Source organism: Tenrec ecaudatus, chromosome 2 (assembly GCF_050624435.1).
Source record: "Tenrec ecaudatus isolate mTenEca1 chromosome 2, mTenEca1.hap1, whole genome shotgun sequence".
In the NCBI taxonomy this organism is placed as follows: Eukaryota; Metazoa; Chordata; class Mammalia; order Afrosoricida; family Tenrecidae; genus Tenrec; species Tenrec ecaudatus.
Window position 1 is genome coordinate 104,988,288 of NC_134531.1, and position 13,567 is coordinate 105,001,854.

General features: G+C 37.6%; 1 pseudogene; it reads right to left on the reverse strand.

Moving 5' to 3' along the window:
* Window positions 1–10,038: 10,038 nt before the first annotated feature.
* LOC142440922 (ADP-ribosylation factor 1 pseudogene) lies at window positions 10,039–10,772 on the reverse strand (annotated as a pseudogene).
* Between the last annotated feature and the right edge of the window lie 2,795 nt (window positions 10,773–13,567).

The following is a 13,567-nucleotide window of genomic DNA, read 5'->3' on the forward strand; positions in this document are numbered from 1 at the left end:
TTGGTTTTTTTGTTGTTATTTTTTTAACATCCCTTTTTTCTTTAGTAGTGATGAAGGACCCATGCCAGGTAATCAACTTCACTTCTTTTCGGAGAAAAAAATCCCAGCCTGAACGGAGGGTTTATTTTATAGATAAAAGCACACCTCCATATTCTGTGCAAAATACCTGAAAAATCTCAGCACAATGTGGTCGTCTATGCCAATTGATGAAATGCCAAAACTCCATAATGGAAAAATAAGAATAGGATCAAAATTCTTTTCACCTAAGAAATTGCTATTAGTTCAAGTAGCACTTAACTAGTGAAATGAATATGCCCTGGAGCAGAATCTCATCTTTGGCAGCTGTACCTAAGACACACTGGCTGTCCTTTGTTCCCACATATTCATAAAGTCTCATTTCCCAGGGAAGATGATTCAATTTGGATTAAGTTCCACTAATGTTTTTCATCATGAAATAAGTTGTTGGATGGATCTTGTAGAGTTTTCCTATTTGAAAATTTCCTACTTTTAATATAATCTCCTTTAATTTAGTGACAGCCTCTTTTAAGTTATTTCATCTAGCTTTACCATTTTAAAATAGAGATTGATGGTACAGGACAGAGAGGAAATAAATATAGCCATTGTGTGGAGTCAAAAGAGGGGAGAAGGGAGGTATTAATTATATTTATAATTATTCCCTCATGAACAATATATCACAATAATATACATGGGTCTTGATGTATCACAATACAAGAAAGGGACATGAGACAAGAGAAAGCATTACACCATTTTTTATTTATCTACTTATTTATTTATTCTACTTGTGTGAAATGCTAATACACAAAAATTGTGGGAAAGTTTCCACCAATTTGTAACATGAAGTTGTATACTTGTCAGTTTGCTTTTCGTTTTTTGTAAAGCAAAGTGAGGGAGAGATGTCATTACCATTTAATATATAGCTAGAATATGTGCCAATGTATAATATTATTAACTCTATATACTTACTTCTTAAATAGCATGGTTTTTGTTTATTAGTGCTGGATAATAAATAGAAGTGACATAGTTTACAAAATTAAAAAATGATTGCTAAATTTCAGATAACAAATAATTTTACTATACTATGCCACCCAATGCATGGAGACCACATGTGTTGGCGAGTAGAACTTCTCCCAAGTCACTCTTTGTTTTCAGTGTTCCTTGGTTTGTTTTTAGCTATTGTCTTCACAGAAGCAGAATGATAGTTTTCTTCCAGGGAGCTACCAGTCCATTCAAACCGACAACCTTTCAGTTCACATGCAAACCACTTATAGCAGCCTGGATCCTTTAGTAAGCCAAAAGCATACCCGGTGTTATCCAATTGATTCAAGTTCATCGTGACTCTATAAGGCAGAGTAGAACTGTTCCATAGGTTTTCCTAAGCCAAAATCGTTACAGAAGCAGGCTGCCACGCCTTACTTTCTCCCACAGAGTGTCTGGTGTTTGAAACAAATGATAATTTGGCTAGCAACTGGGCACTTAACAATTACACTATTAATGATTCTTTGGTAAGGACTGTGAAATAAGACATGGCTACTAAGCCCATTCTGATTCACAGAGGCACATAAGACAGAGTACAACTCTGACCTGTAAATCTACTGGAACAGAAAGTCTCATATTTTTCCTACAGAAAGGCTGGGGGATTCAAACTGCTGGTCTTACGATTAGTAGCCCAAGTTGTAACTCACTACACCATTAGGCTCCTTGTCACTTAATATCCAAAAGCAAACTCATTAGCCATCAAGTCAATTCTAATTCATAGTACAGAATAGAACAGCCCCTTTGGATATGCAAGGTTGTTAATATTTAGGGGAGTAAAAAAGCTCCTTGGGAATAGCTAGAACTTTCTAATGTCCAGCAATTATGAAGAAGAAAGCTGTATTTAAATCATAGAGGAAGTGAATCATTAAACATAGTATAGAGTTTGGAATCAAGATGTTTTCAGCAAGCAGGGTTTGAATATAAATGCATTACAAAAAAGGACTATATTTTAAAAAATTAAACCCCATTCCATAGCAATAGATTAAAAATGTTATATATTTTTCTCTACGACCTCTTTCTGAAAAAGGTGCATCTAAATTGCAGAACATATTTTGATTAATGAAGACTCCATCAAGTATGAAACATGGCATGTCTATAAAATACATGCATCTGTAGACTACAAAGAACGGAACTTACCTATGTATTCTACATGCAGAACTGTAAGAAAGAGAGGAAGTTAATTTTTTAAAAAATCTCATTTGCATAGGAATACATATTGTTTTTTAGCATAACTATAAAATGTAATGTTGCCAACAAAATAAATTTATAATCCATGGTTCCTAGACAGATTTTAAATGCCCGATGCCCTTCAAAATAAGCATGCACATGCTAGAAGGTGATGGTGAAAGGCAGCCAGGGTCGTAGTGATGAATTGAGGAGCTACTCCTAATTAAATGAGGAAAATGATAAGAAAAAGAGAGAAATGCATGATTCCTTAGTTTCTTTGAATGTGCGTGATAGTATAAATTTAGTGAATGAAGTGGGAAGTTCAGAGTGGAGACCCAAAGCCCATTCCTCGGCCACTGGAGATTCCCTCACCGAGGGGTTTAGGGGAGGAGATGAGTCAGTCAGGGTGAGATGTAGTACCGATGAAGAACACAGCTTTCCCCCAGATCCTGGATGCTTCCTCCTTCCCAACTCTCATGATCCGAATTCTACCTTGCAAGTCTGGATAGGGCAGAGGTTGTACACTGGTGCAGATAGGAGCTTGAGGCACAGGGAATTCAGGGTGGATGATACCTTCAGGACCAGGGGTGGGAGGGGCGATACTGGGAGAATAGAGGGTGAGTGGGTTGGAAAGGGGGAACCGATTACAAGGATCTACATGTGATCTCCTCCCTGGGAGACGGACAACAGAGAAGGGGTTGAAGGGAGACTCCGGATAGGGCAAGATATGATAAAATGATAATCTATAAATTATCAAGGGCTCATGAGGGAGCGGGGAACAGGGAGGGAGGGGGAAAAAAGAGGACTTGATGCAAAGGGCTTAAGTGGAGAGCAAATGCTTTGAAAATGATTAGGGCAAAGAATGTATAGATGTGCTTTATACAATTGATGTATGTATATGTATGGATTGTGATAAGAGTTGTATGAGCCCCTAATAAAATGTTTAAAAATAAATAAAACAGTGCACCTAAAAAATAATTCAATATTTTAACAAATAATGAATAGTGCTCTCTGACATACATTTTTGAGTCTTTTCAAAAACATTGTAACCAAAGCCTGATGCCTGATAGCTTGACACCTCTTCATCACAGACTTGGTGCTTCTTCCAGGTGGACTTTGTTGTTTCCCTGCTAGATGGCCTCTTTTTTAACATCAAGCCTTTGAGATCCAGATGCTGTATCTTCTAGCAAACAATCATATTGATGTGTACGAGAGGGGTCAGAATGGAGACCTAAAGCATCTGTAGACAATTGACCATCCCTTCACAGAAGGGTCACAGAAGGGGACTATCCAGTCATGATGCAGTATAGCAATAATAAACACACAACATTCTTTTATTTCTTTAATGCTCCCCACCCCCACCCCCGACTATCATGACCCCAGTTGTACCTTAGAAACCCAGCTAGACTTGAGCATGTACACTGGTACCGATAAGAGCTCTCAAAACACGGAATCAGGACAGATAAAACCCTCAGGAACAACAATGGGAGTAGTGAAAGCATGGGTGTGAGGAGAAGGGGTAGATAGGGGGAACAGATCGCAAGGATCAATGTATCAAGTGGTCACAAGAGTGGGGGAGGAAAGGGAAAAGAGAGGAGCTGATACCAAGGGTTCAAGTAGAAAGAAAATGTTTTGAAAGTGATGAAGGCAACCTATGTACAAATATGCTTGATACAACTGATGTATGGATTGTTATAAGAGCTGTAAAAGCCCCCAATAAAGTTATTTATTTTAAAAAATTATAACCAAGAGATAAACTTTGAAAAAGAGAAAATATGGAAAAAGTATTAAAAAATATGAATGAAATTAAATGCAATAGGGAGAAAATCCCACAGTCGGTCATTTTAAACCAGTTATATTGTAATTAAATATTAATATTTTCTTTTTATAAGAGTTGAATCATTTTCAGTATCTGTAATCATTATATTTCTTCTTTTATACTTTTAATTAAAAGACATTATAAATCATTACATACTAATTCTTATTGTGTATTTGCTCTTCATCTGCCTCCATCTACACAATTTATTAATAATATACAGAAGAGTAATAGTAGAATTTTGGAGTATATTTGCAATATCGGAAAAAATGTATTTAATACTGATTACCTGTAAAATATTACTATTTAAATTCAGAATTAAATTTAAAACCTAAAAATAATGGTTGCTAAAAATTGCCATTGTTATTTTAATTGCCAATGTCAATTCAATGTGTAATAAGATACACTATTAAAATTTAAATCTGTATTATAGTGAAAGAGCTTATTTTTTGCATAAAATGATTGGTAATATGGAAGTACAATTTTACTATATTTTATTAGTTTTATAACACAAATGATGAAATGATTTCTATAAGATTTCCAAAAAACTGCAGAAAATCAAAATTATAAAACATTATTTGAATAAAAACACAAAAGATTACAGTAAATAATAAAACTAAATAAATTACCATAATCTTATACAAATCTTTCCTAATCTTCACATTTCTACAGAATCCATTTAGTAAGATCTATGAAACCTGACATTACATCTTTTTCTCTTGTTTTTCCTTAATATGTTTTCAAGATTATTTTTTAGTGTGTGAACCACAGTGGACACTGAACTTCGAATGAATATATGCTATCCAGAGCATATCTTGTCTTGTTTATGCTCAAATTCATATTAAAATGGTGTTTAGTTTATAGAAAGCAACTATGAGAATAATTTTCTAAGTGTCATAAAATAATTGGTATATTGGTTTTATGGAATTGTGAGAATATTCCTTTTTTTCTACATGAGACTATATGAACATAACTGTAATTGTTTTGCAGAAATGCTCCCTGACCATTAGTTGAACAAGAATATTTTTAGTTGTTGTTATTTTCATGTGATGGTCTATTTTAAATGTTTGAAGCTGCCTATTATTTGCCATTTTATGAGGATTATTTAATAGATTCTTTGTGATGAACCAGTATCACCTAGTTTAATGAAATCCTAGAGTGGACTAGTAAGTAACCTATTTAATATAATTCTAATCTAATATAATTAATGAAATAAATCTGCATGGTTTCTCTGTACTTAAAAAATGCTCATTATCATTTACCTGCATTATGTATTATTGAGTTTGGCTAATTAAGTTACATATTATGTAATGTACATTAGTAAATGAGAGGGTAGTATGTCTTCTTTATAGACATAATCTCTAATTATTTGATTTGTGCACATTTAAAATGTAAGTACATGAGAATCACAAATTTTTGTTTTCTTATAGGAATATAATCACTATAACAAAATATGAATTAGAAAATTAGTTTCAATACATGTGAGAAATTTATATGTGTCAAAATATCACTAACCATTAACTTGCTCTCTGTTTTTTAAAAAGGAATGCAAACATAATACAGAAAGTTAAAAAAACATACTAACAATTAGACTCTTATCATTGTGATAATGAACCAAAAATGGGATTTGAAAATGGAAGTGGAAAAAACAATATCTGACCAATATCCTTTCAGAGATATATTAATTTCATATATTTTATTAATTTCCAAAATCCAAAATGTAGACTTGTAAAACATCATGCTTGACAAATCCGAGGCTGAAAGAGAAAGAGAAAGAACTTCATTAACATGGATTGACACAGTGGCTGAAACAATGGATCCAAAGATATCAGTTTGTAATTTGTCCCGGACAGCGCAGTATGAGTTGGTACAGAGTCAATGGCAACTACTAACAACAGAGCTTGAAATCGTGTTCTCCTCAGTTTAATCTGCTGTTTCTGAAACATGTTAACACAAATCACAAACTTAGGACACATAATTTTATTCTAAAAGGGCCTTTGCAGATTTTTTTCACTATACGTTCTTAAAAGGGATAGGGAAAATCAGAAAAAAAATAATAGGATGAACAAAGTCTTCAATGGAATTTTGTACATCAGTACTAATAAAGCTACCATAAATATGCATAGTTTAGGAAGAAATCTACATTTTTAGTCTTTATTTACAAGGCCTTGAAGTTAAATGAAACACTTCACTGAGAAAATGCAAGGAAATATTTCCACCTAAACGATATAAAATTGTCCTGTTAATTTTTTATTTCTTCATTGCAGAGCATTTTTAAGCATTTTATTGGGGCTCATACAACTCTTATCACAATCCATACATATACATCCATCCATTGTGTAAAGCACATCTGTACATTCATTGCCCTCATTCTCAAAACATTTGCTCTCCATTTAATTCCTTGGCATCAGGTCCTCATTTTTTCCCTATCTCCCGCTCCCCCCTCCCTCACGAACACTTGACAATCCATAAATTAGTATTACTTTGTCATATCTCGCCCTTCCCAACGTTTCCCTTCACCCCCTTTTCTGTTGTCCATCCCCCAGGGAGGAGGTCACATGTAGATCCTTGTACTCGGTTCCCTCTTTCGGGTCATTGAGGTCAACTTGCTGAGGGTGTTTTCTAGGTTTCCTAGCTCCCAGTTGGTTCATTTTCTTGGTGCCTTCCTTCCATTTTGCGTTAAGTGAAAATATTTTCAACTGCATGAATCTATAAACGTTTCACTTCAAATAATTTTAATACATACATCACATATTTCAGTCCTCATACTATGAATACTAGTAATCTTTGTGATGCTGCTTTTTTCAATATTCCAGCATAATTCGAAAAGGCCGTTAAAGTGTGAGGCATGATTTTTGATATTTCTAGTGTCCTTGTTATTATTAACTGTTACAGAGTTGCCCTCTGCCTGGGATGACCCCTGAGCACGAATAAAGTGTGCGGTGTCATCTGCTTGATTGCTTGTGCAGCAAGTACACATGCATTTAAAATCAGAGCAACGTCCTTGTCATCTAGCCGACAGAGATACGCATTCAAACCTATAAGGCAGTAGAGAGCGCCTGAAATGGAAGGAGCTTAACAAATGACACTGTAATGACAGCAGTGTAAAATATTATCATTCTGATAGAAGACACCCGACTCCTCAAATGTGGAATGATGGAAGGTTATGCAGCTCTTAGGAACTGTATTGTCAACCTATGGTTTTATTAACCATGGGTCAAGCATAGTCTGTCTTACTTAATATCAAGTTGTATCTGCCCAAATGTAGACAATCCCAACTGATACTTTTCCTTTAGCATCACAATAGGCTACTGTAGGGTCAATTTCTTGAATTTGGATAGAATGCTTTTTGGACTTTCTCAATGTAGGTAGAAATGCTATTAAACTACAACAAGAAAAAGATGAGATCTGTTTTTAAACCAAAGGTTTGTAAATATAATAATAATAATAATTACTTTTCATGGACTTCTTTGAGTCTGGTAACTAACCAAAAAATTTCTATGTGAATTATTATTTGCTTCCAAGGTTCTAATACCTATAGGTCATGCTCTGTTTAATCTAAAAAAACTGGGATAGTAAATACCACATTACATGTTGCTAATCTAGAATCACATGGACTTATCAATTATTTATTGCAAATACACACCCACACACCCTCCCTTTCTTTCATTCTCTTTCTATCTGTGAGGATTAAAGAATAAGCTTTGTCACCTTGAGTTCCCTTGTAAGATATTCCCTAAAGTAAAGACTGGAGAGCAGATACAGGGAAGGAAGAATAGTGCATCAGGGAAAAGCAGTAATGAGTTGCAGAGAATATTTAACTTGTTTAAATATGTTTGCAGATTATTCATAATGAAGCATAAAACCCTGATTTTAAAAAGATTTTAATCAGATTTTACAGTACACAAGTAAACTCCCTGTAAAGGAAGGTGAAATAGAAATTAAGTAAAGGAATAAGTACATCAAAAAATTATATTGCCTTTAGAATAGAGTGAGAAATTATTTTTAATTCTTATATCATAATCAGGTAAATTGCTATTGCTTTTAATATAAAGGTCTTCATTACACTGTATTGCTTCTCTGCCATTTCACTCATGGCTTTCGTTTCTCTATGGTTGTAGGATTCTCCTTTCTTGATATTTAGTGAAATTGAAAAAGTGACAAATATGTAAATAAGAGTACTTTGCACCATATTTGCTTGCTCCCCACACAGTGAGTAGGTGGGAATTACAAAGACTATGGATAAAAGGTCCACACCAAGAACTTCACTTCATTAGAGATCCTTTTGGGAGCAATTGATAGTGGCAGCAGGACATAGTCTAGGTTTTGCACTTGTTGCTATTGTTGTTTCTGGTCCCAACTTCATGGAATGATCCCATGTGTCTCCCTCCATTCCATATAAAATTGCTGTTTACTTTTTCCATCCTTTAGAAGAATAGTGATGATATTTGGATAATAATTGTATTATATTTGTAGATCATTTTGAATAACCAAATGGACTAACTATTTTCATACACAGTCAAATTTTTTTTAAAAACATTTTATTATGGACTCATACAACTCTTATCACAATCCATACATACATCAATTGTATAACGCACATCTGTACATACTTTGGACTCATCATTTTCAAAGCATTTGCTGTCCACTTAAGCCCTTTGCATCAAGTCCTCTTTTTTCCCTGTCCGGTATCTCTCTTCACCCCCGTTTCTGTTGTCCGTCCCACAGGGAAGAGGTCACATGTAGATCCTTGTACTCAGTTCCCTCTTTCCAACCCATTCACCCTCTACCCTCCCGTATTGCCCATACACACCTGGCCCTGAAGTGATCGTCTGCCCTAGATTCCTTGTGCCTCCAGCTCCTATCTGCACCAGTGTACATCTTCTGCTCTATCCAGACTTGCAAGGTAGAATTCGGATCATGGTAGTTGGGAGGGGGGGCGGGGAGAGAGAAGGAAGCATTTAGGAACTGGAGCAAAGCTGTATTCTTCATCGGTGCTACATCGCACCCTGACATACTCATCTCCTCCCCTAGACCCCTCTGTGAGGGGATCTCCAGTGGCCAACAAATGGGCTTTGGGTCTCCACTCTGCACTTCACCCTTCATTCACTGTGGTAAGATTTTTTTTCTTTCTGATGATGCCTTATACCTGATCCCTTTGGCACCTCGTGATCACACAGTCTGGTGTGCTTCTTCCATATGGGCTTTGTTGCTTCTGAGCTAGATGGCCGCTTGTTCACCTTCAAGCCTTTAAGACCCAGGCACTATCTCTTTTGATAGCCGGGCACCATCAGCTTTCTTCGCCACATTTGCTTATAAACCCGTTTGTCCTCAGAGATCATTCATGAAAGTGTGCACTCAATGACATGAATTTTTTTCTTTCATGTCTGATAACTGATCCCTTCAGAACCATGTGATCACACGGGCTGGTGTGCTTCTTCCATGTGGGCTTTGTTGCTTCTGAGCTAGATGGCCGCTTGTTTATCTTCAAGCGTTTAAGACCCCAGATGCTATCTCTTTTGATAGCCAGGCAACATCAACTTTCTGCACCACATTTGCTTGTTCACTTGCTTTGGCTTCAGTGGTTGTGTCGGGAGGGTGAGCATCATAGAATGCCAATTTAATAGAAGAAAGTATTCATGCATTGAAGAAGTGCTTGAGTAGAGTCCCAAGGTCCTTCCACCACCTTAATACTAAACCTACAAATATAGGTACATAGATTTATTTCCCCATCCTCATATATATTTGCATATGTACATGTCTTTGTCTAGACCTCTATAAATGCCTTTGCCTTCTAGCTCTTTCCTCTATTTCCCTTGACTTTCCTCCTGCCCCATTGTCATGCTCTGTCTTCACCTGGGTTAAAGCTATACCTCTTTGTTGCCTTACCCTTGATCATTCCCTACCAGGCCTGGCACTCCCACCTCACCATCAATTTGGATCCCTTGTTGTTCCCTCTCCCTGGGTTTTTTTTTTCTTTCTTTACTTTTTTTTTTGAAACAAAAACTATTTACATTAAATAAAAAACCTGTTTGCAGGCTGCGTCTGCCACATTTACAGCATGGTGCATACACACTGTGACCAAACCCATGGAGACAGCTTCTGGCACTCGACACCACAGTGCCGCACAGTTTGCCACATGAGAGTAAAGCAGAGGACGGAGAGAAGGAGGAGGAGGGAGAGGAGGCAGAAAGGGAGGAGGACAGGTTTTGGCTCATTTCTGGTTTCGGAGCTGATTAGACAACCAGTCCAGTCCTTCATAAAGCCCGTCTCCACTGGTGGCACAGGTGGCCTGAATGTACCAGTTCCTGTGGCGCAGGGAGTGCAGTCCCAGTTTATCTGTGATCTCAGCAGCATTCATGGCATTGGGAAGGTCCTTCTTGTTAGCAAACACTAGTAAGACAGCATCCCTGAGCTCGTCTTCTGCCAACATCCACATAAGCTCTTCACGGGCCTCATTCACCGCTCCCGGTCATAGCTGTCAACCACAAAGATCAAACCTTGCGTATTCTGGAAGTAGTGGCACCACAGGGGCCTGATCTTATCCTGGCCGTCCACTTCCCACACAGTGAAGCTGATGTTTTTGAGTGGTTACTGTTTCATCAAGCTTCAGTTTGTATAGAATAGTAGTCTTTCTTGCAGCATCCAGGCCAACCATGAGAATGCGCATTTCTTTTTTGCCATAAAGGCCCTTGAAGAGGTTAGCAAAATATTCCCCATGCTTGCAGGCTGGTCAAATCAACACTGGCCAGAGACACCTCTCGGCGGCCGGGCAGCCGGGCGGCTGCTGCGGCTGCTGCTGCTGCTGGGAGCCAGGCATTGGTTTCGCTCCCACGTCCCTGGGTTTGTTAACACCACTTCCTTACCCACACCTCCCCCTATCCCAAGACCCCTCAGAACTGTTGTCCCGCTGTTTTTACTCCAGATAGTTGATTCAGCCTATCTTATTTAGACACCTGATAAGAACATGCACAGAAGCAAGACAGAGGAAAACAAAGCAAAAGTATACAGCAGAAACAAACCACTGACATAGAACAAAACAAAGACATCAAGAAAGAAAAGCTTATATTTAGTTCAAGGATCGCTTGTTGGCCTTTAGGGGTGTTCTCCACTCTAGTCTGTTGGACACCACGCCCTGATCCCAAAGTCCACTTTCAGCATTCCCTGGGGACCTTGCCGCTCCATTCCCTTGCTGTTCCGCTGCACTCCCCCAGTGCTTTGCCTTGGTGTGGTGGGATCAGGTCAGGTGCAATTCCCACACTGTGTCTCCGGTGCTGTCCCCTGTAGTGCCATGGGCACTGAGGGGCATCATGTCTCTTTGTGGGGCCAGCCATGTTGTCCTCTCTGTGGACTGACTGCTTGAATCAGAAACATAATCCTCACGGCCTGGTGGGCCAGGCTGTGCTCCACTCTCTCCTCCTCCCCCTTTATCTGCTCCTGTGTGCTTTGATCAGACATGCCCCTCTCCCAGAGCTGCAGAATCCATGTCGTCCTTTGAAACAAACTCTTCTGCGGGGAGGGGCAGGCATCCACTTAATATTTGCTATTGGGGCCAGCCTCCCAGTCTTTCCTGTTCTTGAGCCCAGTGTTGCAGCCCCTATCTCAGTCCAGCTCTTTAAGGATTTTATTTTCTTTTTAGCAGCTCTTCTACTTTACCAAGTAGGAAGTCCTCCAGAAATGGGTCTCTCTTGACCACATGTCCACAGGATGAGAGAACGAATCTCACCAACTAAAAAAAAACAAAAGACATATTGTTTCAGGTGGGTCTGGTGCAAAAATTACCTTTTCAAGGTGTGGAAAGGCAAAGGTGACTATGAAGATGAAAGTGTAATTGATCTAAGCCAGGATATTATCAGTCACTTTGTAGGCATTCAAAAACTAGACAATCAATGTGACAGACCAAAGATAAGCTGATGCTTATGTATTATGCTATTGGCCAAGAATATTAACTATTCCATGGATTTCCAGAAGAGTGAACCAATACATCTTGGAAAAAGTAGAGCTAGCTGTACCTTGGAAGCAAGAACGGCTAGACTTCTACTCAAGTGCTTTGGGCATATTATCAAAAGGGACCAGTCCCTTTAGAAAAATACCATGGTTTGTAAAGTACATGTTCAGTAAAAAATCGTAAATCTTCAATGAGACATTAACATGGCTGATATAACCCTGGACTCAGACACAGCAATAATTGTGAGGATGGAGAAGGAGCAGGAAATATTTCTGTATTCTGTTTCATTGATCGATATTTTCTATAGATCACCAGTTGTACCAGAACTAGCTGTTTGTCTACTGCAGCTGCACAACATATTTTGTGCTTAGGAACTGAGAGGCCTCCTACATTTTCATTCTCCTTTTGGTGTATTTTGCCTACCCTGTGCCCCCCTCCTCGACATATAAAATTTCTGGTTACTTTTCCCATCCTTAGAAGATGATTATGATATCTGGATAATAATTGAGCTATATTTATAGATCACTTTGAGTGGTATTGACATTTTCACTATATCTTTCTATCCATGAATATGATATCTTCTTTTCAATTTTTAGGGGTTTTTTGATATTGTTATGTTTGATGCTTTTATTTGTACAAGTCTGCTTATGTGACTAATTTTCTTCTTAGGTATTTCATCTTTTGGGGGTCTATTGTGAATGGTATTGTTTTTTTGCTTTCATTTACAGAGCTCTCTTCATTTGCATACCTCCATTTGATTTTTGTATGTTGGTTTTGTTCCCCCCTGCATTGCCAAATATTTCAGTTATTTGCAACTATTTTTGTTGTGTTGGGGTTTTCTATTATAATATCATCTGCAAATAAAGAGATTTTTAATTATTTTTTGACAATTTGTGTACTTTTAATTAATTTTTGTTATCTTATTAGTAGCTCTAGCTAACATGTCCAGTACAATATTGAGTAAAAGTGACATAGAGGATATCCATGTCTGGCTCCCATTTTCAAGATGCATGCTTTCGGTTTCTTCTCCATTGAGCAAAAACAAATTGGTTTTTCATGCAGTTCTTTGATTATGGTAAAGAATTTCCTTCTGTTCCTATTTTGTTGAGTGTTTTTAGCAGGAATGGGTATTAGATTTTGTCAAGTGTCATTTATGAATTAACAGATACAAAATAGACTATATGACTTTGTAGACTCTTTTGTTTTATTTAGATGATAGATTGCATTAATTGTTTGGCTCTGTTATTTTCTCCATTAATTGTTTGGCTCTGTTATAAGATACTCTGTTATACTGAGTATCTTATATGGATAAACATGATACAAAGAAAAAGAAAAAAAATGCCTAAAAATAGGTTCAGGTCTGTCTGTTGACCCTTCTGATTGGAAAACAATCAGATTTGGTGAAGTGTCATGCCCTGACTACTGATTCCAAAGTCTATTTTCGGGATTCCTCAGGGACTTAATTGCTTTGCTCCCCTTGCTGCTCTGTTGCACTCCCTTTGTGTTTCCCTCTGATGGTTGTCGTGGTTACGTGGGGGAGGGAGGTCAGATTAGGCATAATATCTGCACTGTGTCTCCAG